Raw genomic sequence first — 25,918 nt, 5'->3', positions numbered from 1 at the left:
CCACCAAAGGGTGGAAAGATTGGTACTTGAGGGTCAACAGGTCGATGCAAGTACACTGGGCAGAACAGAAGCTAGACCAATGCATTAGGCTATCCATTGCCGATATGCAAAAGAACGAGTCAATGATGATTGCAGCTGCTTACTTCTAGTTAGACACAACAAACACTTTTATGTTTGGACATGGCCCAGCTACTCCCACACTTGCCAATGTCTACATGCTCACTGGCTTGGACATTTCAACTGCCGATGAAGGCTCCATCTATGGCAGAAAATCTGAATATAGGGTGAATACCCGCAACATCGGCGGTTGGATGGGATATATTCAAGAATGCCAGAGGACTGGGACAGTTAACCAGAAGGAACATGCCACATTCTTGAATATGTGGTTAGAAAAATTTATCTTTTGTGGTCGATCAGTAGGACCAACCAACGCCTTCCTCCCCGTGGCTGAACTCTTGGCCAATGGTGTAAGGTTCCCTCTTGGTCGATACCTTCTGAGCTCCACTTATCATCTTCTTCATCAAGTGTCTCAGAAACTTTTGCTTGGTGAACCCATCGGCAACTTAGGAGGCCCGTGGTGGTTTATCAACATGTGGCTGAATGCCCATATGCACAAACATTTGCAATGGGACTTCTTTGCCCAACAATTCCCACGAGAAATTGCTGAAGACCACGTGCTTGGGGATGAGGAATCGGCAACACGCTCACCCCTCAATTTTGGTGAAGCCATAATTGTCCTCCCTGGAACAGAGGCCAATGAAGACCAGATCGGCAGATTCTTCCAAAGCTTCTATAATAGTCTTTCTCGTGATCATAGGGTCTAGGTACCTTATATTGACGAAGAAAACAGATTCCCCCTTCTTTTCAACTTTGCCGATGACACTCTGAATTAGGATAATGAACTCATGATGGCCATCATTACTCCCAGGGCAATCCTAGTAAACACATTCGGTAGCGGGAAAAACACCAATATCACGTATGAATTTTACAATCCATCGGCAGTATCCCGTTAATTGGCTTTTGGGCAACTGCCAATCAAACTTTGTTTTGCCGATGTGATCAAACCCAGAGAAACAATCACCTGCGGAACAGATTGGAGCAGGGTAGTGCGACTCTCCCCTGATGCCGATACTATAGATGTTGATCTATCCATCTGGATGCCAACATCTTTCATCACCAAATCATATAAGCAATGGTGGCGAGAGTGGAGGGAACAACTATTTGCAACATCTGCTCACACATATCGGCACATGATCGACCCTAAATACACCATTCCCGATGACGCAGTAAGTTTCTTTTAACTCCCTTCAGCTTTTTCCTTTCATATATCGGTAACTAACTTTCTCGTGACAGGTTAACAACCCAGCACCATCTATGAGCAAAAGTGGGAAACCCTTCGATCTTCGGCCTATTTCCCCGATATCACCGATCAGCTACAACGCCCCCACCTTAGCTGCTTTGACTCACCAGAAGACCCGTGCGAAGACCATCACCTCTAAGTCCAAATTGGCTACAGCTAGGGCCACTCCATTGGCTACTGCTACAACCCTAATCAAGGCATTCAAGGTAACAACCCTATTTATTTCTACTCATGCCGATCACAGACTGCATTAACATTAATCATCAGGGTGTAAGAGCCGCTGCTGGATCATCATCGGTAATTCCTCTGACATCAAGCACCACTACCTCTAACAAACCTTCAGAGGTATTCCTTTGATTTTACATTTTATCTGTTAAATATCATACCTTACACTTGTTTTGCAGCAACAAATGGGTACATCGGCAAGCGTACCAGATGTTCAAGCTCCACAACCAACAAGTGCCGATGCCCCCCAGCCAGCCATTGCTGAGGCCTAAGCAAAGCGCAAAGCCTTAACAGATGCCGAGGCATAGCCAAAACGACAGAAGTCCATGATGATCCACACATCTGCCCCAACGTCTGCAAGCCAGCAAGAATCAGTCGATGCAACTGAGCAAGCAGTTAATCCTCCTGTATAGGACATACCATCGGTCATCATACCCCAAGGGCCAACCACCAATGAGGCCACAGAGGATATCCCATCAGCAAGCTCAGCTGATCCTCCACACGGCATACTCCAGGCTGCTTCCTCCAGCCAAGTACAGGAAATTGCCTTGAAACAGGTAAGCCGATTGACCTAGTCGATTTATAATATTCATACTTATCCTTAACTGACCTATTTTTCTTTTTCTCAGGAACAAGACTCCCCAAATAGCCTATTTTCCTTTGCCATTGACGTTTCTGATGATGATGGAGAGGAAGCAAGTTCTTCCCTTGCACTGGGAACAATATCGGTAGAAATTAAGTCCAAGTTGGAAGCTCTCCTGGACTTGTTATAGCAGGACACCGCCCAACTGGTAGATGACTCGGACCCCACAAAGGCAATTTTCAAAACAATCCGTGGCCAGGTCCCTGCCGATGTTGAAGAAGCACTCTTCCCAGCAGCCCATTTAGAAAGCCGCCAACTGCAATATCAATGGGCTGCTCAACGCATTGCCGATAGAGCAGCTCAAGCTCAACTCAAAGAAGAGATGCTACAACTGAAACAGATTGCCGATGAGAAACACAAGGGCATCGGCAACTTGCAGACTTCGGGCGATGAACTTAAGCAGAAAATCTTAGATTTATCGGCAAAGAGGATGGCTCTATTGGCTAAATTGAAAGAAGTCGAGGCAGCCTTAACTCATGCCCAACAAGAAGAAAACCAGCTACCCGATGCCATCAAGGCCCTTCAGCAAGAAAGAGACATCCAGGCTCACAAAGCCTTGGCCATGAAGAAAAAAGTCAAGCCTGTGGAGGGTGCTGCCGATGAAGACATCAAAGAAATGAAGGAAGCCGATCAATTTCTAGACCAAATCTCCATCGGCAAACTCCTTCACCTTCACCTTCTTGTCATACCATCTGGCTACTCTTTTCTTATTTTCTTCGATGCTAACTAAAGCCCTTAACCGATGACCCACCATATCTTCCAACTCATCCTTCATAAGAGTATCATAATCATCGGCTGTCAGCTAATTTTGAGAACGTATTCGCCTAGAGCTAATTTTAATTTCCCAAGGCAATACTGCGTCATGTCCATATACTAATTGATAGGGTGTTACTTTGGTTGCACCATGACATGACATCCAATATGACCACAAGGCTTCATTTAATATTGTATGCCACCTCTTAGGATTTTCTTTAATTTTGCGCTTAATGAGTTTGATGATCCCTTTGTTAGAAGCCTCAGCCTAACCATTAGCTTGAGCATAATATGGAGAAGAATTTAAAACTTTAATTCCCATACCTATAGCAAACTCATCAAATTCTCCTGATGTAAACATAGTACCCTGATCGGTAGTGATAGTTCGAGGAATACCAAATCGGTAAACAATATGCTCTTTCACAAAATCGATCATATTAGCCGATGTCACATTTTTTAAAGGAATTGCCTCAACCCATTTTATGAAATATTCGGTAGCAACTAGAATAAATTTATGTCCTTTGCTCGATGGCGGATAAATCTGACCGATGAGATCGATAGCCTATCCCCAGAACAGCCAAGGTTTAATTATAGGATTCATAGCCGATGCAGGAGCTCTTTGAATATTACCAAACTTTTGACACCCCTGACATCCTTTAAAATATTTAAAACAATCTTCAAGAATAGTCGGCCAATAGTATCCATTCCTTCTGATCATCCACTTCATCTTGAAAGCCGATTGATGCGCTCCACACACCCCTTCATGAATTTCACCCATCAAGCTTTTTGATTCATCACTGCTAACACATCTGAGTAAAACTCCATCTATAGTTCGATAATATAATTCATCATCGAGGAGCACATACTTGGTGGCTTGGAACCTTATACGTCTTTCAACCTTTTTATATGGATCCTTTAAATAATCGATAATCTCCTTTCTCCAGTCATCGGTGTCGACTACCGATGTTAGCACTTCCTGAATAGGCTGATACCCTGAAGCATGCTGAGCTAGTCGATTAGCCTCTTCATTATACAGTCGAGAAATATGTTCAAGACAAAAATCTTTAAACCCTTTCAACAATTGCAAACATCTTTCATAATACAAAATTAAAACTTCACTTCGGCATTCATAAATCCCAGCCAATTGATTTATAACTAGCATAGAATCATCAAAGATTTCAACAGCATCGGCACGTATCTCCTTCAGCAATTCTAACCCTTTTATCAAGGCTTGGTATTCAGCCTGATTGTTTGTCGATGTAGCAACAATCGGCAATGAAAACTCATACTTCCTTCCTTGAGGTGAAATCAACACAATGCCGATACCTGCTCCTTCACCACATGTGGACCCATCGAAGAAAAGTGTCCAAGGAGCAACCTCTAGAGAGTCCACTGTATTACAATGCTGAGTGACAAAATCAGCCATAACCTGCCCCTTAACTGCCTTAGTCGATTCATAACGTAGTTCAAATTCTAATAATACTAAAATCCACTTGCCGATTCTACCACTTAATATCGGCATCGACAGCATATACTTGACTACGTCGTCTTTGCATATGACCGTACATTCGGCAGATAATAAATAATGTCTTAATTTGACACAAGAAAAGTATAAACACAGACATAATTTTTCGATGGCCGAATACCTTGTCTCAGCATCCACTAATCTTCTGCTCAAATAATAAATAACACGTTCTTTCCCTTCAAATTCTTGAATAAGAGCTGAACCGATAACGGTATCATCAGTTGACAAATACAACCTGAAAGGTTTCCCATGTTGAGGTGGAACTAGCACTGGAGGATTTGTTAAATATTTCTTAATTTCATCTAGGGCTAACGGCTGCTCAGCTCCCCATATAAATTCCTGATCGGCTTTCAATTTAAGTAATGGACTGAAAGCCTTGATCTTACCCGACAGATTAGATATGAATCTTCTAATGAAATTAATCTTACCGATCAAAGATTGCAATTCAGTTTTATTGGCAGGAGCAACCACCTTGTTAATTGCATCAATAGACTTCCTACTGATTTCGATGCCCCACTGATGCACCATAAAACCCAAGAATTGACCTGCCGATACACCAAATGCACATTTATTAGGATTCATCTTCAATCCATGCTTCCTTGTGCACTCCAGTATCTTTCGTAGATCGGCTAGATGTTTTGTGATATCTCCAGACTTAATCACTACATCATCAATGTAGATCTCCACTAATGTGCCAATGTATTTATGAAAAATAAAGTTCATAGCTCTTTGATAAGTAGCGCTGGCATTTTTTAAACCAAATGTCATGACTATCCACTCAAACAACCCTACATGACCTAGACATCTGAAAGCAGTCTTGGGAATATCTTTTTCAGCCATGAATATTTGATTGTAACCTGCATTACCATCCATGAAGCTAATAATTTGATGTCCGGCTGCAGCATCAATCAACAAATCAGCAATCGACATTGGATAGCCATCCATCGGTGTGGCTTTGTTGAGATTCCTGAAATCAATACAAACACGAAGTTTTCCATTTTTCTTATAAACAGGAACCACATTAGAGATCCACTCTGCATATCGACACTGCCGAATAAACTTTGCCTCAATTAATTTAGTTATTTTGGCCTTAATGTCAGGAAGTATATTAGGGTTGCATTGGCGCGCTGGCTGCTGATGTGGCCGAAATCCAGATTTGATAGGTAACCGATGTTCAACTATCGATCAGTCTAATCCAGGCATCTCAGTATAATCCCAAGCAAAACAATCTTTATACTCTTTTAACAAATCAGTTATTTGCTGCTTATACTTGGAATCTAACTTAGCACTAATAAAAGTAGGTCTTGGCCTATCGCCATCACCAATATCTACTTCTACTAAATCATCTGCCGATGTGAACCCTTGACCTAATTTTCCATCATCGGCAAACCTATCCATTAAAACTCTTCTTCAGAACCGACTGCTTGGATCGGTGGAATTTCATAATCAGCAACTCTAAGGAACTCTTTTTCCCAAACTTCTCCTGATATGCATTTAGTTCGCTCATAAGTATCTGATTCTGCCGATGCGATGATATAAGAAGAATCACCAGGGACAAACTCAATCTTATCCCTAATCCACTGTACGAGGCATTGATGCATTGTAGAAGGAACACAACAATTAGCATGAATCCAATCCCTCCCTAGAAGCAGATTATATGCACCCTTGCCATTAATAACAAAGAACGTCGTCAGCAAGGTTTTGCTGCCGATGGTCAATTCAACGCATACTGCCCCTTTAGCCGATGACACATTGCCTTCAAAATCCTTCAGCATCATATCGGTTTTGGTCAAGTCTTGATCTCCCTTACCAAGTTTCTGATACATCACATAAGGCATAATATTAATCGTAGCCCCTCCGTCGATAAGTATCTTAGATACAGGCTGCCCATCAACTCTGCCTTTCACAAACAAAGCCTTAAGATGCTGTCTCTCGTCATCGGTAGGTTTCTCAAAAACAGCCATCATTGGATCTAGTGTCAACTGAGCTACTTGATCAGAGAGAACAACTTCTTCCTCATTACCAGATAGTGCCAAAAACTCCATCGGCAACATGAATACCATATTAACATCTATCGATGGACCCTTATTTTTATGTTTTACCTGCCACTGCTAATGATCGGACCTCTCATTGGAGGAATTTTCCTCTCGGTATAAATCCTCCTGATGCTCACGTTGCATCCTCCTTTTCTATGTCTTTGTCAGACCCTCCGGGCACCATCGAGGAAACTTGGTTTTCCAAACCGACTGATAACAGGTCCCAGTTGATTCTACATGGCGTATATTAGGGTCTCTGTAGAATATTTCTTCATCGGGAACTCTTGCGTTTGCCATCTCCTCAAGCTCCTCTTGATTCCTTAGAAAATATCCAGCGCGTTTACCAAGCCTTTCATGTACACTAAGTCTGCCCCCCAGCTAATCATGCACTGATGCTCTGCCTCTGATCGGCTCATTGATAAATAAACCCTGATTGCCAGGTTGAAACCTCCTTTCTGACCGATTGACCCCATAATAACCATTGCACTCAGGGCAATTTTCAATAGTTGGCAATTTAATACCTTCTTCCCAGCAATGGATGAAAAACGGGCACCTCCAATGATCTTTATGCCGATACCATTCTTCCCAACGTCTCTCTTCTTGCTGTTGTTGATATCGGTCCTTACGCTGATGCCAACCCTCCTACTGCCTTCGATGGGTAATCACAATGCCAGGTCGAGAAAGGTTTTTGGAACTACTGCTTTCTCCCAGCAAACCCTTACTTTTTGCATCATCGGTAGTTATCCGATATTGGGGATCCACTGATGCATTTTTCTCAGCAGCCTCTGACGTCAATACCTTGGTCTTCCCTTTGGCCTCCAACATATTTGCTGGAAAAGGGTGTTGATCAATTTTCATCAGCTTCTGGGCCTTGGAAGTACCAAACTTAATTCTCCCAGATTCAATAGCCGATTGTAACTGTTGCCTGAACACCTTGCACTCATTTGTACTGTGTGAAGTTGCATTGTGCCATTTGCAGTACAAGATCTTCTTCAACACTTCTGCCGATGGGATCACATGATTAGGTGACAGCTTAATTTGGCCCTCTTGAAGCAGAAGATCAAATATCTTGTCGGCCTTGGTGATATCAAAGGTAAACTTTTCTGGCTCTTTCTGACCAAAGGGACAAGATATCGGCTTTTTATTCTTAACCCACTCAGCTAAACCGATAACTGGTTCTTCATCAGAATCAGAATCTCCTACTTCTTCAACAAATGATACTTTTTTACTCCAATTCTTTTTAGGTTCAAAAACCCTAGTATCTTGATCAGAGATCCTTTACACAAGATGACTGAGGCTTTCAAACTCCTAAGAAGCATATCTGTCTTTAAGATGTGGCAATAACCCTTGGAAAGCCAGATCGGCAAGCTACCGATCATCCAGCACCAGGCTGTAGCACTTATTTTTTACATCTCGTAGCCTTTGCACAAAGCTTTCTACCGATTCATCATTACGCTGTCTCAATTTTACTAAATCGGTAAGCTTCTTTTCATGGATTCCAGCAAAGAAATACATATGAAATTGTTTTTCTAGATCAACCTAAGTAATAATAGAATTTGGTGGTAATGAAATGAACCATGTAAATGCCAATCCAGACAAAGATGATGAAAATAATTGAACTCTTAATTCATCTCTGCTAGCTGCCTCTCCACATTGAATAATGAAGCGATTGACGTATTCCATTGTTGATGTATCATCTTGCTCAGAGAATTTAGTGAAATCTGGTACCTTGTACCGATTTGGGAGAGGAATTAAATCATATGCAGGAGGGTATGGAGTCCGATAAGAATAAGTATTGACCTTGGGCTTTATCCCAAACTGATCCTTCATAATTTCTGCTATCTTATCGACCCAAAAAGCATCAGCCTCTTGCTGACGAACTGGCTGAATTTCTACAGGAGGTGCCTGCTGATATCCCTCCACATATCTTTGTGGCCCACGATCTCCAGCAATCGGCATATTTGCCGTTACTTGTGGTCCATTAACCTGTTGGAAAGGATTCATCGGCTGAGCTGCCGATGCTTGATTCTGGAAACCAGCTTGCATATGACCTTGTTGAATCCTTGCAACCTGCTGATTTTGCTAAACTGTATGTTGAACAGGTAACTGTCCTGACCAACCATTATTAGAACTCATCGGTACAAAACTTATCGATGGCTAGTAATTTGCTGACATTGTTGGATAATTATAATCAGCTTGAGGCATGAACTGAACCCCAGTTTGACTCATAGCAGGGGCTTTCTGCTGCATCGGCAGTAAGCTTGCCGATGGACTTGAATTGGGTGTTTGAACCAAAGGCATCTGGAAACCTCCTGGAGTTGGTTGCACAATAGTTACTGTGGCATATTGAGGCACTTGAGCCATCGGCGAAACAGCCGATGGTATAGGAGCTTTTCCTACTGCATCAAACACTTGAGGTAACCCAGGATTGAAAGCAGATGACTCCAGAGGCATACCATATCCCCACCAATTAGCAGGAATCTGGCTATTCTGAGACATAGGGCCTGACATAGCTGATGCCGATAGATCTATATTAAGCTGAACTCGTCCTCCTGGTAGTATCGGATCTGATCGTATCGGTGTATATTGAATATTAGGTAAGCCTGTTGATACTAGAGGAGAAGTAACTTCTGTATCCACAACGGCCGAGGGAGCCGATGGAGTATTGACAGATGCCGGCTCTGGTTGGTGATAGGCAGGCCCAACATAATGCGGTGACGCTTGTCCTTCTTTGAGAGTTTGAACCATAGCATTATGAACAGTATTGGACAGCACATTGGAATGATTAATCAAAGTATGATTTACTGCAGAATTAACCATCTCTTGAAGTTTACCAGGATTGGAGTCAAAGGTAACCTACCAAGGCAACGACAAATCTTGCTTCTGGATGACTTGTCCACTCTTGTTCAGGCTAAACAATTTTAGACAAAGCTGCCTGTATTCTTCTACAGCCTTTTTCATAGCCTGCCTCTGCTCTTCCTTAAGATCTTCTTCTGATACCGCGATAATGTTCCCTGAATCGATCTCGGGATTGAACATATTGATCGGATTGATTTGTCCCACTGGGCGTGCCAAAAGATGTGTTGATGTAAAAGTGGATCTGTAAACACAAAGGGCTAATACCCGAATCGATATCCAAAGCGTGCCAGTCGATTTGACCTGTTAATCGACAAGGATGAAGATACGAGCACTTTGGTCCTGACAACAGCGATACGCCCGGAAGTCACGGCCAAGAGGTACTCACGCGAAACTCGAGAATCGCTGAAGGTCGCACTAAAGCGATGCAACTCGCCGAATCAATGAGAACTCGTAAAAAGAAAAAATATGCAAATTGACGAAGTCGCCGAAAAGTAAGTAGATTCAAATAGGAGTAAAAATTGGTTTTGATATTGATTGATTTATATTACATTGCCCCTCAATCTATATTTATACCCTGATCTAAAGAGACATAACCAAATACGACTAGGACACCAAGTCCATATCTAAGGAAACACGTGACTCTTACATGAATCATACTCTAACAAATATAGAAAAGGAAATCAACTCCTATCTATTTCCCTGTCCGCCTCAATTATGATGGAATTCTCACTGACCTCCTTTCTATCGGCATACTTCCTGTTTCATCGGCAGTAGTTTTCAAGCCTTCCTTCATCGGCATCGACAATAACATATCCAACCTTATCGACAACGCCCGAGTCTAAATCAACCTTTCCATCGATCACCACCATTCATCGGCAACCATCTTTACAAGCTAATTTTCATCGACTGTCAGCGTATATAGTAACTTTCCTCCTGCCGATTAGCCCACTCTGATCATTTTGACACGTGCAAAAAAACGGTGTCAACAATGGTGAATGCCAAGCCTATACAAACTCCCATGCCAACCAATGGACATCTTGATCTCAACATTGAAGGGAAAGCCATGGATACCAAGGTATATGGTTCCATGATTGGTTCTCTACTTTATTTGTCGCATCTAGGCCCGATATTATGCTTAGTGTGTGCATGTGTGCTAGATTTCAAGCTAACTCAAAAGAGTGTCACTTGGTGGCCGTTAAGAAAATCTTGAGATATTTAGTACACACTCCTAACCTTGATTTGTGGTATCCTAAGGGCTCTAAGATTGATCTACTTGGGTATTCGGATTCTGATTACGCCGGTTGCAAAGTAGATTGAAAAGGTACTTCGGGGACATGTCAATTCCTTGGACGATCCCTAGTGTCTTGGAGTTCTAAAAAGCAAAATTGTGTAGCCCTTTTCACTACCGAGGCCGAGTATGTTGCGACCGGTGCATGTTGTGCCCAACTACTTTGGATGAGGCAAACTCTTCGTGATTTCGGATGTCATTTCACCAAAATCCCATTATTATGTGACAATGAGAGTGCCATTAAGCTTGCAAACAATCTCATAAGCCACTCTAGAACCAAGCACATAGACACCCAACATCATTTTTGAGAGACCACAAAACCAAAGGAGATATCAAAATTCGCCATGTGAATACCGAAAAGCAACTAGCCGATATCTTCACAAAGCCCCTCGATGAGTCAAGGTTTTGTGCTTTGTGTAGTGAGCTAAATATACTTGATTCTCGTAATGTGGTTTGAATTTTAGCATGCCCCTATTTCATAAATTAGTATCTATACAAAAGAGTTGAAAATTTTCATATTATGCTTGAAAATAATTTATAAAAGGCAACATATGTATCATGATCATGATCTATATTGATTATTTGTTTCTGGTCATGGTGTATAGGTGATATGTGTCCATATCTTATACAGAGAGAGTCATATAGATTATAGCTAACTCCCACTATTTTGGGAAGTGCGGCAGTGCCACGCCTACCATGCGGCAGTGCCGGGCTAGGCATACGGTAGTGCCGCACTTTGAATCTCAATTGCAAGTTTTACTATGGGGCCCATTTATTCTTCATCTTATCCTTAGGTCCACAGTAACTTTTTCCCCTCTCTCTTCCCCCCGACGCCCATGCCTCTCTCTCCTCTCACGCCTGCACCATCGCCATCGCTTGGCCGCACATTGCCGATCTCTGGCAGTGCCACGGCAGCTGACAGCCCTCCCTCAACATCGCTGATGGTTGCTTTTGCCCTGGCCCGAGCAGTTTCTTTCGTCTCCTATCTATTCCTCATTTGAGAAGATGGAGCATGGAGTTAATGACTAAAAGAGAAAAAGAAAGATGAATGAGCAAAGAGATAAGAATCCACCTCGCCGTGGTCGAGGGAGGTGTAAGGTCGAGATGGTGACTAGAGGCGGGTGAATAGTCATTATTAAAATCTAATCACACCGGCCAACTGAAACAAATGTGAAATTATAACAATCAGTCTAGCTGAGACTATACCCCTCTATCTATGTTCTCTAGCACCTTGCAAAGATCCTAATTAAGCAACAAAGGTGCCAGGCTAGTTAGAGCTCACCTAACCAATTCTAGAAGCAAGGTCACACGAACCTATGCCACTAGTACTTTACACAACGGGGAGCTTCTACACATGCTAGTAAGCAAAAGCATAATGCTAAATAAGCTCACTAGCAATGCTCAATAACAAGGCAAAAAATGCCAAATTAGAGAGCGCAAATACTTAGCTACACAAACTAAGCAATGTGACTAACAAGGTTACACAAACCAATATAGTCACGTAAGGGAGCTACTTCTATGCTACACAAGCAAGAAGGTAACTAGTGAGCTACATAAGCAAGCTAATTACAAGAGCAACTACACAAGCACAATGTATATGAAAGTAATTACAAGCTTGTGTAGCGAGGATGCAAACCAACGGGAAGAACAAAGTTGACACGGTGATTTTTCTCCTGAGGTTCATGTGCTTGTCAACACGCTAGTCCCCATTGTGTCGACCGCTCACTTGGTGGTTCGGCTGCTAATTGGCATCACCCACCAAGCCCACACATCGGGCACCGCAAGAACCTACCCCAAAAGTGAGGGTAGCTCAATGACATGCTTTACTAGAGTTGCTCTTCGTGGCTTCCACGGGGCGAGCACAATGCCTCTCACAAAGCTCTTCTCTAGAGCACCGCACAAGCTTCTTGTGGGCTTCGACAGAGACCACCACCAAGCCATCTAGGAGGTGGCAACCTCCAAGAGTAACAAGCACCACCGGCTTGCAACTCGATCACCTAGTGCCACTCGATGCAATCTCATAATGCAACACACTAGAATCACACTCACTTGCAATCGATTCGCACTCTTGCAAGCACAAGTGAGTTAGAGGGCATCCAAGCACTCCTACACAAACCACATAGGCGTGAGGGTGCTCAGCAACCAGCCCAAGGCTAGCCACACACTCCTTTTATAGCCCCAAGAGCTAAAATAGCTGTTACCCCTTCACTAAGCAAAACACGCACTGACTGGCCACGTAGGTCATAACGATTGGACGCACAGGTCGTAGAGTCCGGTCGCTAGGATGATGCCACGCGACCCCTCCTTTTGAAGTCAACCGTTGGTCTTCAACGGCTAGCTCCCGCATGTGCATACTCTTGATTGGACGCGCTTAGGTCCAATGACCGGACACGCCAAGGCCGAGTCCAGTTACCAACACATTTCCACACAACTGACCAAACTCGCCTTTCTCCTATGACCGGACTCAACTCTCTCAGTGTCCGGTCACTTACAGAGAGGTTCTAGAGACGCTTTTCAGTGATTGGACGTGTCCGGTCATCATTGAACAGACTCTCTGTGCGTCCGATCGCTTCTGGACATGCTAAAAACACTGACCGGACTCGTAGGTGCTGACCGAATGCACAGGTCGCAGAGTTCGGTCATAGACCTTTCAGCGCTAAAATGGCTATAACTCTTAGCTTTGAACTCCGATTTTGATGATCTTGGATATTTTGGAAAGCTTACTCAGAGGGCTACACATCCCACATGCATACTTGATCCAAATCATAATGGATCAAAATAGTATTCCAATCCAAGGACCATCTTATAGTTTGGAGTACATCAAAAAACCTTTTTCTCTTCTCTAAGTTGATTTACAACAACTCTAACTTCTTCTCCTTTGCAAATGTGCCAACACCACCAAGTATGCACCACTATGTGTATGTGTGTTAGCTTTTCACAAACATTTTCCAATGGATTAGTCACTCAACTTGCCATGCCACTCGATACTAGCGATGATGCAAAGTTAGATCACTCGAGTGGCACTAGATGACCGATATGCAAATAAGTTTGCCCCTCTTGATAGTACTACCATCTATCCTAAACCTAGTCATCAACTTCTCTATACACCTATGACCAGTGAAATGAAATGCCCTAGGTTATACCTTTGCCTTGCACATTCCATTTCATCTCCTCCAACATCGATGCAACACATGCACCAACACAATCAACAATGGTATGATCCACTTTATATCATCACGTGATCATATTAGTTCATCGATCTTGACTTGACTTGCTTTTCACTGTTGCCTTCGTCCATCGATGCCAAGTCTTGCTCAAGCTTCACCGCCACGCGGTCCATTGCTCCAAAGCCTCAGACTTGCCCTTCACGCTTGCAACCGGTCCATCAAGCTAAGTCTTGTCTTGATCTTCTCCACCTTGATCACATGACTCAATGTCATGTCTTATTTGCAATGAGCTCCTTTATCATCACATGTGTGAGCTTTGCAACATCTCTAAGCCATTTTCACCTTCATGGCATATGTTGCTCACACATACTTACCTATGGACTAATCACCTGTATATCTCATATAAACACAATTAGTCCACCTAGGTTGTCACTTAATTACCAAAACCACACAAGGACCTTTCAATCTCCCCCTTTTTGGTAATTGATGACAACTCTACAAAGATATGGAAATTAAGCTCTTTTGGATTCATGTTGCTTGCCCAAGCAATTTTACCATGTGAAAATGATTTTGGACAAGTACCACAATCTCGAAAAAGGTAGTATTAGCTCCCCCTACATATGTGCTAGAGTATTTGGTTTGAAGTTTGCACATATGCATAGATTGAAATTATGGGAGAGTAATTACTACCAAATGATGCTAAGGTGTATAGAGTAAACCTTTGAAGTGTGATACCAATTGGAGTTGCACCTTTAAATTCCTCCTTAGCACCATGGTTAGCTAGATAACACTTGGAAATAAAAAGCACTAGATACATCATGAGATCAACATTAAAAGTAAGGTACTAGCATTTACTTAAAAAGCATACCAAGTGTCTAGCTATCATCCTATGCATGCTAGTTTTCATTTCATCAATCAAATTCTACAACTAGCATACATCACACAAGCATGCATATTGAATTTAAGAACTTAAGCAATGCAAGCAAGCAAATGAATATGCACAATACAATCAATCAAAGTTCATGAGCTTGCTCCCCCTACTTGTGTGCTTCTCTTGTCCAAATTTTTTTGATCCATCTCTTTTCTTCAATGTTGCCTCCCTCTTTGTCCATGTCCATGTCCAACCTCTACTTCCTCTTCTTCTTTGTCTCTCTCCCCCTTATACAATCTCAATCCTAAGGCTTTCACATCTTTGTACAATCTCTCCCCCTTTGTCATCAATTTCCATAAAATATGTGCTTCTCTTTGATGCAAAGGTATGCATTTTGGGTAGATGGTTGAGGCTTAAATCTTGCATTTTTTATGGACATCACTTGATTATTGGAATGACACCACTTGTAACTTGTACCACTTGTATCTTGTGTAAGGCTTCTTGAGATACCACACATAGGATCTTTGATCTTGATATCAATTTGTGTGACACCTCCCCCTATGTGATAGCATGGGTCATCCATTTGATATACTTGAGCTCTTGTAGATGAGGGATGCATTCTTCATTTGATGACCACTTAAAGTTAAGGATCACTTGTAGAACCATCATCTTGCATGATTGATACCATGTGTAGATATGATACCACTTGAAAGAATCTTCTAGTATGGAACCACTTGTTGGATTTTTCAATAAAAACTATTTCTTGAACATTTGCTATCTTCATAAGTGCCACTTATATGATATCGTTTGTGAGTTGATCTAGACATCACTTGTGAATTTGATGAAATACTTGAGTCTAGATACCATTTGAAACAAATAAACTAGATATCCATTTACATTGTTGTCTTGTGCTTGTACTCTTGTTATTGATCATGAGCATCTAAGTTGACTTGAACTAAATTGATTTGCCTAAGCTTCCAAGTCTGGTTTGAACCAATGACAAGCTTCTTCACATCTCTTACAAGGGTTATCTTGCCAATGTTGTACTTGTCACTTGTTAGCAATCCAAATTAAATCAAGTACTTGGGTTCACTAGCTTATGAATAAATTCATATACTAACCACTAGATCAATCAATCATTCAAGCAATAGTGGTAGGCTATGAATTTAAAACTTTCATTTGTTATGCATGATCCTATGAAGTATGTACTATATGCACTAATCACATACTAGTAAGGGATGAAATGATTATGCACATTATAATGATACCTTTGCTATATTGGAGTACAGGATAGTCACATAGATTACAATTAATTACTCCAATAGCAATGTGAAGTCCAATTTTAAGGTTGATGAAGACTAATAGATATACCATTTTGAATTCCATTCTTTACCCATATGAAATGAATACCACTTATGATCAAGTGCGCTTTCTTGTTGTGGTTGGCTTGCTTCATCTTTTGATCAATGCTTGCATGAGAGCATCAATGTGAGAGTACCACTTGAAATATCATGATTAGCTCTCTTTTGGGTGTTGTTTGCTTTTTTTGATCAACCCTTTTAATTGCTTCAACTAAGCATCTCAAATGTCCCTCAGATCATTACTTTCATGTTAGCCTTCTAAGTACCATACTTGGTTTACCTACACATAGGCGGTAGGCCCCTACACTAGGGAGAAGTGACATTTCTCCAAGAACCATTCTTGACACACATTTGAAATGAATTGATTGATTGATCTAAGTGATGGACTTAACTTGATGAGTAACTTTGATTCATTCTTTAAGTCCTTTTCTTTCTACCAAATAATTTCCAATAGTCACTAGAACTTAAACTTTATCTTCATCTTGAGCTTGGTCTTGATCTTCAATTTGAGTACCAAATATGTGCAACACTATTCTCCATAATCAAATGCCCTTGTACTTCTTTGCTTGTCATGCTTTTAGATCATCTCAAAACCAAACTTAGGTACCTCAATTACTTGTAAATATGTTTCCAACTTGAGGACCTTTCAATCAAAGTGACTCCAAATAAATCCAATAATTGTTACTTTTCTGGCACATTCTGTACTCTTCAAAGAAAAATGAATATCTCCCAAAGTACATATCCAAATACCAGAAATTTGGTGGATATGTGCTTCACTAAGTTATCTTGCAGCTGTAAAAATTTGAGCTTCATTTGACTTCTAGATTGCTATCAGATTTTAATTATTCCACCACTGCTACATGCTAAAAACTACTGCACTATAGCTGACAAGATCTACTCCAAAACCAAAGCATTTCTTATCCAATTCTCATAAAATTAGTACAACAACTTATAACATAAGTCTAGAGCATGTGCAGCTATACTTCATCAAATATGAATCAAACTTGAAACTAACTTGTTTGAATACTTTCACAAGACATATATCCATTCAACCACTCACTAAAAGTCATCTCATGAATTTATCCAACAAATCAATCCAAACTTGACTACTAATCAATTTATCCATTCAAACATCTTATAGCAAGCAACATTGCATATTTATCTAATTCAATCAACTCATGTGCACCCAAATGGAATAATCAACAAGAGATATACCTTGGCTAGCTCATGATCATTCAACTAGCAAGCTTCAACTCAATTATTTGCAAGTCATTAAATATATCCGATGAATCACCAACAACTTCAATTTTCACTTGGCATTGGGTTTGGATGTGCACTAGGCTTTATATCTCGACTCAACATATGATGATCAATATGAAATCAATTGAATCAAGTCTCCAATGCCGATGGTACCTACAATCAATCATCCACTTTTTGATGATACCCAAACAAGTTTGGGTCCTCTCAAGTTAGAAGCAACATACTTAGGCATAGCCTTAGTATGAGTAGCGGGATGTTTTGCAATGGCAACCATAGAGGTACTATTATCATCCTTCCTAAGCATAGAATCATCATCAATTGAAATAGGCTTAAGAGTGTTACCTAGGGGACATAAATGTGCCATGTGTCTCCTTTCTCGACATGAGTAACACTTTCTCTTTGATTGAGCCTTCTCTTCCTTGCTCATGTGGTGATTCTCATTGCCTTACCTCTCATGGATTGCTTGAGCCTTCTTCTCAAGCTTGGTAGGACACTTAGAGACAAAGTGTCCCATACTTCCACACTTAAAGCACTTTATGTAAGCATAATCTTTATTCTCATCTTCATTCTTGCTCATTATCTTAGCATCTTGAGTTTGCATTGTATGCCTTGCCTTTTTAGCCCTTTTTGTTTTCTTCTTCTTTATCATCAAATCACCACTATCTCCATGGTTGATCTTGATTTGCTCTTGGGGTGTCTTCTCTTGCTCAACTTGTGACTTTGGTTGAGGCTCTTCTAGTTGCTTCACCAATTGCTTGGTTGGGCACATCGAGGTAAGGTGACCCCAAGTGCGGCACTTGAAGCACTTCACATGCTTGAGCCTATCTTCTTCTTTTATCTTCTTGAGCTTCTCAATGTTAGGGCAACCATTTGCAAGGTGTCCTGCTTCATGACACCGGTAGCACATGGTATGAGAGAGCTTTCTTTGTTGTAGCTTCTTCATCTTTCTTTCTCTATTTATTTCGCCCTTTGTCATCTTCTTCTTAAAGCCAAGGCCACACTTGTCACCATAGTTTCTTTGAGTCTTCAACATGTGCTCAAAGGTGACTTTTGAGTTGTAGCACCTCTCTAACTTATTGCTCAATTTCTTCACTTCATTTTTGAGCTCATTGTTCTACTTCAAAAGGTTAGTCTCACAAGATATAGAAGTAGAACAAGCATCTATTTGTGAAGAACATGGCATTTCTAATAAATCATCACAAGAGATGGATACATGCTTCTTGCCTATATCACAAGGGTTAGCAACAATATGTGATTGATCAATTGACCCATGTGATGAGCTCTCACTAGTTTTAGTTTTTCCATTAGAAATCTCCTTAGTGAGAAAAGCATGGTCTTGTACCAAGTTATCATGAGCAACACTAAGTTCCTCATGAGCCAATTTTAGCTCCTCATGTGAACAAGTAGTAACATAAAGTAGATGCTTTTGTTGTTCACATGTGTTCTTTAGAAAAGAGTTTTCAATTTTCAATTTCTTAGTTTTAGCCATCTCTTTTTCTAAAGCTTTGATCATGAAACCATATCTATCTAGAAACTCCTCATATGAATCAAGATCAATCACATTTGCATTAGATACCTTAGTGTCTCCTTGTGACATGAAGCAATGTGATGTAGTTGGAGAGCTTGAAGAAACATCACTCTCATACCCCAAGCATGATCCATCATTATCACCATCAAGTGTGCATGGAGTAGCATCATCATTGGCATCACTTGTAGCATTATCATCAATCTTGTCAAGTGATCTTGTGGTATGATCATCATCATCATCACTTGACCATGAGGTGGAGCAATCTTCCACAATCACCAAGTCGTGGTCATGCTCAACACACTCATGCGCCTCCTTCTTGGACTCATCATCATCATCGGAGACCGTCCCATACTTCTCATTGAGATATCTTTAGATCTCATGGGCGGTGTTCATGTCAATGATCTCTCCAAATATGCTATCATCCAAAGATCTATACATAATGTCAATTGCTTGGGTGTTGATATCTAGGCATTTCTCTTGTGCTTGAGTTAGATTATTTTCATCCAACACATGAGAAAAGCCTACATCTACCATCCATCACATTTGAGAGCAAATAAACTTAAAATTGCATATCATCCAATTTTTCCATCGTGCAAAGTGTGTGCCATCAAAAATATGTGGACAATCAACATCTAACCCATGAGTCACCATCCTCTCGGGTCGGTAAAGACCACAAATGAGAGTCCTAGCTCTTATACCACTTGTAAGGTTGAGATGGTGACTAGAGGGGGGGTGAATAGTCATTATTAAAATCTAATCGCATCGGCTAACCGAAACAAATACGGAATTATAACAATCAGTCTAGCCGAGACTATACCCCTCTATCTATGTTCTCTAGCACCTTGCAAAGATCCTAATTAAGCAACAAAGGTGTCGGGCTAGCTAGAGCTCACCTATCCAATTCTAGAAGTAAGGTCACATGAACCTATGCCACTAGTACTTTACGCAACAGAGAGCTTCTACACATGCTAGTAAGCAAAAGCACAAATCCAACTAAGCTCACTAGCAATACTTAATAACAAGACAACCAATGTCAAATTAGAGAGCGCAAATACTTAGGTACACAAACTAAGCAATGTGACTAACAAGGTTACACAAACAAAAATAGTCACGTAAGGGAGCTACTTCTATGCTATAGAAGCAAGAAGGTAACTAGTGAGCTACATAAGAAAACTGATTACAAGAGCAACTACATAAGCACAATGTATATGAAAGTAATTACAAGCTTGTGTAGCGAGGATGCAAACCAACGGGAAGAACAAAGTTGACACAGTGATTTTTCTCCCGAGGTTCACGTGCTTGCCAACACGCTAGTCCCTGTTGTGTCGACCGCTCACTTCATGGTTCGGCGACTAATTGGCATCACCCATCAAGCCTGCATGTTGGGCACCGCAAGAACCTACCCTGAAAGTGAGGGTAGCTCAATGACACGCTTTACTAGAGTTGCTCTTTGTGGCTCTCGTGGGGTGAGCACAATGCCCCTCATAAAGCTCTTCTCTGGAGCACCGCACAAGCTTTTTACGAGCTTTGACGGAGACCACCACCAAGCCATCTAGGAGGTGGCAACCTCCAAGAGTAACAAGCACCATCGGCTTGCAACTTGATCACCTAGTGTCACTTGATGCAATCTCACAATGCAACGCACTAGAATCACACTCACTCGCAATCGATTTGCACTCTTGCAAGCACAAGTGAGTTAGAGGGTATCCAAGCACTCCTACACAAGCCACATAGGCATGAGAGTGCTCAGCAACTATCCCAAAGCTGGCCACACACTCCTTCTAAAGTTCCAAGGGCTAAAATAGCTGTTACCCCTTCTCTAGGCAAAACGCGCACTGACCGGACGCGCAGGTCATAACGACCAGATGCGTAGGTCGTAGAGTTTGGTCGCTAGGATGACATCACGTGTCCCCTCCTTTTGAAGCCGACTGTTGGTCTTCAACGGCTAGCTCCCACGTGCACATACTCTTGACTAGATGCACCTAGGTCTAATGACCAGATGCGCCAAGGCCGAGTCTAGTTACCAACACATTTCTACACAACTGACCGGACTCGCCTTTCTCCTACGACCGGACTCGACTCTCCCAGCATCCGATCACTTACAGAGAGGTTCTAGCGATGTTTTCCAGCGATCAGACGCGTCCAATCATCACTGACCGGACTCTCCATGCGTCCGATCGCTTCTGGACACACTAAAAACACTGACCGGATGCTGTGACCGGACTCGCAGGTGCTGACCGAACGCGCAGGTCGTAGAGTCCGGTCATAGACCTTTCAGCGTAAAAACGGCTATAACTCTTAGCTTCGAACTCCAATTTCGATGATCTTGGACATTTTGGAAAGCTTACTCAGAGGGCTACACATCCCACATGCATACTTGATCTAAATCATAATGGATCAAAATAGTATTCCAATCCAAGGACCATCCTATAGTTTGGAGTACACCAAAAAACTTTTTTCTCTTCTCTAAGTTGATTTACAACAACTCTAACTTCTTCTCCTTTGCAAATGTGTCAACACCACCAAGTATGCACCACTATGTGTATGTGTGTTAGCTTTTCATAAACATTTTCCAATGGATTAGTCACTCAACTTGCCACGCCACTCGATACTAGCGATGGTGCAAAGTTAGATCACTCGAGTGGCACTAGATAACCGATATGCAAACAAGTTTGCCCCTCTTGATAGTACTGCCATCTATCCTAAACCCGGTCATCAACTTCTCTACATACCTATGACCGGTGAAATAAAATGCCCTAGGTTATACATTTGCCTTGCGCATTCCATTTCATCTCCTTCAACATCGATGCAACACATGCACCAACACGATCAACAATGATATGATCCACTTCATATCATCACATGATCATATTGGTTCATTGATCTTGACATCACTTGCTTTTCACCGTTGCCTTCGTCCATCGGCGTCAAGTCTTGCTCAAGCTTCATAGCCACGCGGTCCATCGCTCCAAAGTCTCAGACTTGCCCTTCACGCTTGCAACAGGTTCATCAAACCAAGTCTTGTCTTGATCTTCTCCACCTTGATCACATGACTCAATGTCTTGTCTCATTTGCAATGAGCTCCTTCATCATCACATGTGTGAGCTTTGCAACATCTCCTAGCCATTTTCACCTTCATAGCATATGTTGCTCACACATATGTACCTATGGACTAATCACCTGTGTATCTTACATAAGCACAATTAGTTCTCCTAGGTTGTCACTCAATTACCAAAACCACACAAGGACCTTTCAATCTCCTTATTTTTGGTAATTGATGAAAACTCTATAAATATATGGAAATTAAGCTCTTGGATTCATGTTGCTTGCCCAAGCAATTTTACCATGTGAAAATAATTTTGGACAAGTACCACAAACCTGAGATGGTAGTATTGGCTCCCCCAAAGGATGGAGCATCCTTAGATATTAATGCCTTTGTGAGAAATGTGTTGGCTAGATTTGCTCCAGGTGGGGACAGGTTCAATGTCCCTAGATTCATGTGGACTGAGTTGAAATTTACAGTGGAGGATGGGAGGAGGGGGATTCCCTATGCCCCTTACCTTATGTTTATGATTGAGAGGGTCACTGGATTTTATTTTCTGAATGATGGGATGCACACCATCTACAAAATTGAGAAGACCCAACCAGCTGCAGCTACGAAGGGAGCGGGGAGCTTTCATGCTCATGTAGATATCCCTAAGGCTTCCCGTTCTAGGTCTTGTAGAGGAGGCAAGATGAAGAAGTTTGGCAAGTGGTTGAAGACAATCTTCGATAAGTGCACCTATGCAGCTAACAGAGCATATGAGACACAGCTTGAGCAGCGTCAGCAGCGTGGATAGGACCTTCCACCACTTCCTCCTATTCCACCTCCTCCATAGTATGACCTTCCAAGTCTCTTCGACATAGATTCAGATGATGAGGATGATGATGATGATGAGGAGGAGGAGCAAGGACGAGCAATAGATTGGGATGAGACCGTAGAGGGATATTACACTCGATACACCGCCACTAGTCACCGTCAGGGCCATGCACATATTGACTCCGACGATGATGATGGTGATGGTAGTGCCAGGACTGCTGTAGGAGGTCATGATATTGATTGGACGGACATCCATGGAGATGATGAGTAGGTGTTGATCTTTCTTTTTCTTCTTCTCTTTTTGGTGCTTTATGCCAAAGGGGGAGAAAATTAGAGGGGTCAACAACTTTTAACTTTTTGACGCCATGGTCAGCAGCTGCGCTTCATGTCCTACTCGATGAGTATTAGTCTTCACTAGGTGGAAAGTTTGAGAGTCGCTTAAAACTCTAAATTGTGAAATAAATGTTACTATTTGACTTTTTGTGTTGGATATGGACATATATTAATCTATGCTGTCGCTTGTGATACAATTGTGCTAGAATGTATATCTTAATATGTATCATATGTTGTGTGGCGTCTGTTCTGATCTGTGCTATTACAGCAAGTGTGGCAGTGCCGCACCTAGCTGCAATAGCAAACCATGTTATGCATAAACTGTTATTTGCATCATGTTTTACATACCTGACACAGTATGCAGCACCTCATAGGAGCATGGATGTAGGGGGAGCCCCATCACTTTTATACTTAGGAGAGACTCTACACCCATGGCTTGAAAGTCTCAGTATTTATTTTATATCTTTTGTAAGCTCTAATTGGGTTGTCATCAATCACCAAAAAAGAGGAGATTGAAAGTGCAATTAAGCCTTAATTATGGGTTTTGGTGATAATGACCACGCAATTAGAGAACTAATAAGATTTATCAAAATGACAAGCAAGGAATTTATATTCGAGGATGCTACACGAAACGGAGGAGCCCCTAATTACAAATGTAGATGGCTTCAAACTCAAAGGAGGTTTAAATTCTTTTATATATTGAATTTGAGTATAGAAAAAGTCGTACTATAAAGGGGCACAATGCTTAAGCTAATATGTGCTACCAAGTGTTCAAACAACCACATGGATCCTCAAATTCATAGCCAAGATAGTCTGCACTTCACTATTACCCTTGCTGTCTTACGTGGTGCGACACTGCCGCACTTGAAGAGTGGCTTGTCCACCCCCTTGGGTGCGATCTCCGGCTCGCCCGACCCCTTGGTCGCGGGTTCGTCTGACCCCTTAGTCGCGGGCTCTGGCTTGCCCGACCCCTTGGTCGTGGGCTCCGGCTCGCCCGACCCCTTGGTCGCGGGTTCCCGCTCCCCCGACTCCTTGGTCGTGGGCTCCGGTTCGTCCGACTCCTTGGGTGCGAGCTCTGTCTCGCCCGACCCCTTGGTCGCGGGCTCCGTCTCGCCCAATATTGAGGCCGCGGGCTCCGTCTCGTCCGACCTCAAGGCCACGGGCTTCGTCTCGCCCGACCCCTTAGGTGCGATGTCCGTTGTAGGCTAGGGGTATATATACATTTTTCTTTCCTCATCAATGGCTATCTGCGATTTAAAGTGACCGTTGGGGGCTGGGGGATATATATATATATATATATATATATATATATATATATATATATATATATATATATATATATATATATATATATATATATATCCCCTTTCTTTCCAACGGTATCCAACTTGGCTCTTTTGTTCCTCACTTCTGCACGTCCAAAATGGAGCAGGAGCTCTCTCTCTCTCTCTCACTCCATTGTTGACATCAAGTCCCCAAGCAAATCCATTGATTTTTCTATCAATCCGTGAGGGATAAGGGTCCAAAACTCGATTAGAGAGCAACTCCATTGATTCTCAAACTCTAAAGAGCACTTGGTTCACATTTTAGCCGGTGGTTGTGTTTGTTACTCTTGGAGCTTGGCTCCTAGCCAGCTAGAGCGTCGTCCGTGGAGCTTGCCAACTTATGTGGCAGCCCCGAGAGGTTTGTAACCATCTCTTGAAGCTAGTAAACTCACCCCTCATCTCAAGAGTTAAGTCTCTTGACTTGAGAACAAGGAAAGGCTAAAAAGCTCTAAGCCTTAGTGGCTAACCTCAACAACGTGGAGGTAGGCAAGCCTTGATGACGAGTCGAACCACGGGATAAATCATTGTGTCACTTGTACTTGATTTACATTACTTGCACGACATATTGTTGATTGAGGTGATTTCTAGAGTTTGAGGCTGATCTACTTGTGTGTGGTGTTCGCACTACTTTCAGCTGTTGATATGTGATCTACTACCCTGCAGAAAGCTAAGAAATTTACCCAATCTAATTTCGTTGGATAAATTTTAAACTGTGAACTAATCTCTTCTGCAGGTGCGGCAGTGCCGCGAGTGAATTTGACTTCGGTTTGAGTTGAATTTTCGTAAGACTATTCACCCTCTCTCTCTGGACGTTTCAGATATCCTACAACTAGTGGGTGGACTTGTATCATAACTTATTAATCTGAGCCAGGGTGCATGCTGTTACACTAGTGCAAAAACACTGCACTCCAGTTTCTTGTAGAAAATTTCGTCCTGATCTTGATCTTATGCCTGCCGGGCTGCCGGGTGAAGAATAGCGACAACGTGAAGAGTGCGCCAGATTTGTTCTTCTGCTGTACTGTAAACATTTCGTCCTGATCTATATGTTCTTCTGCTGTACTGTAAACAGTGTGCCAGATTTGTAGCGACCCTGGATTCTGTCGCCTTCGTCTTAGTGGTCGGTTTCTTTGTTTTTATGTGATTGATTGATTTTCTGTTTGTGTAGTATGAACTCCTCTGGAAGCTTCTTCAGCTCTTGGCACGTTGCTTATTTTGCTTCTTGTCCATTCTTTCGTTCCTCGAAATGCCTCTTTAATCATTTGATGAGCAACTGAAGAAGGAGCACAAACAGCAGTGTCCAGCTGGTATTTTACCATTATTTTAAGCGCGACAACCAAGGGCTCGTTTGGTTGGCAAATTTTTTTTGGTGAAATGCTACTGTAGTATTTTCGTTGTTATTTGGTAATTAGTGTCCAATCATAGTCTAATTAGGCTTAAAAGATTTGTCTCGTGGATTTCGTCTAAACTGTATAATTAGTTTTATTTTTTATTTATATTTAATGCTTTATGCATGCATCCAAAAATT

At 41.9% G+C, this 25,918-nt stretch overlaps 1 pseudogene; it reads left to right on the top strand.

Annotated features, from left to right (window-relative positions):
* The first annotated feature begins 215 nt into the window (after nucleotides 1-215).
* LOC136453479 (uncharacterized) lies at nucleotides 216-25,147 on the top strand (annotated as a pseudogene).
* The last annotated feature ends 771 nt before the right edge of the window (nucleotides 25,148-25,918 follow it).

Source organism: Miscanthus floridulus, chromosome 1 (genome assembly GCF_019320115.1).
Source record: "Miscanthus floridulus cultivar M001 chromosome 1, ASM1932011v1, whole genome shotgun sequence".
Classification (NCBI taxonomy): Eukaryota; Viridiplantae; Streptophyta; class Magnoliopsida; order Poales; family Poaceae; genus Miscanthus; species Miscanthus floridulus.
Note: the sequence above shows the minus strand (reverse complement) of the source record. Positions and strands in the feature narration are given on the sequence as shown.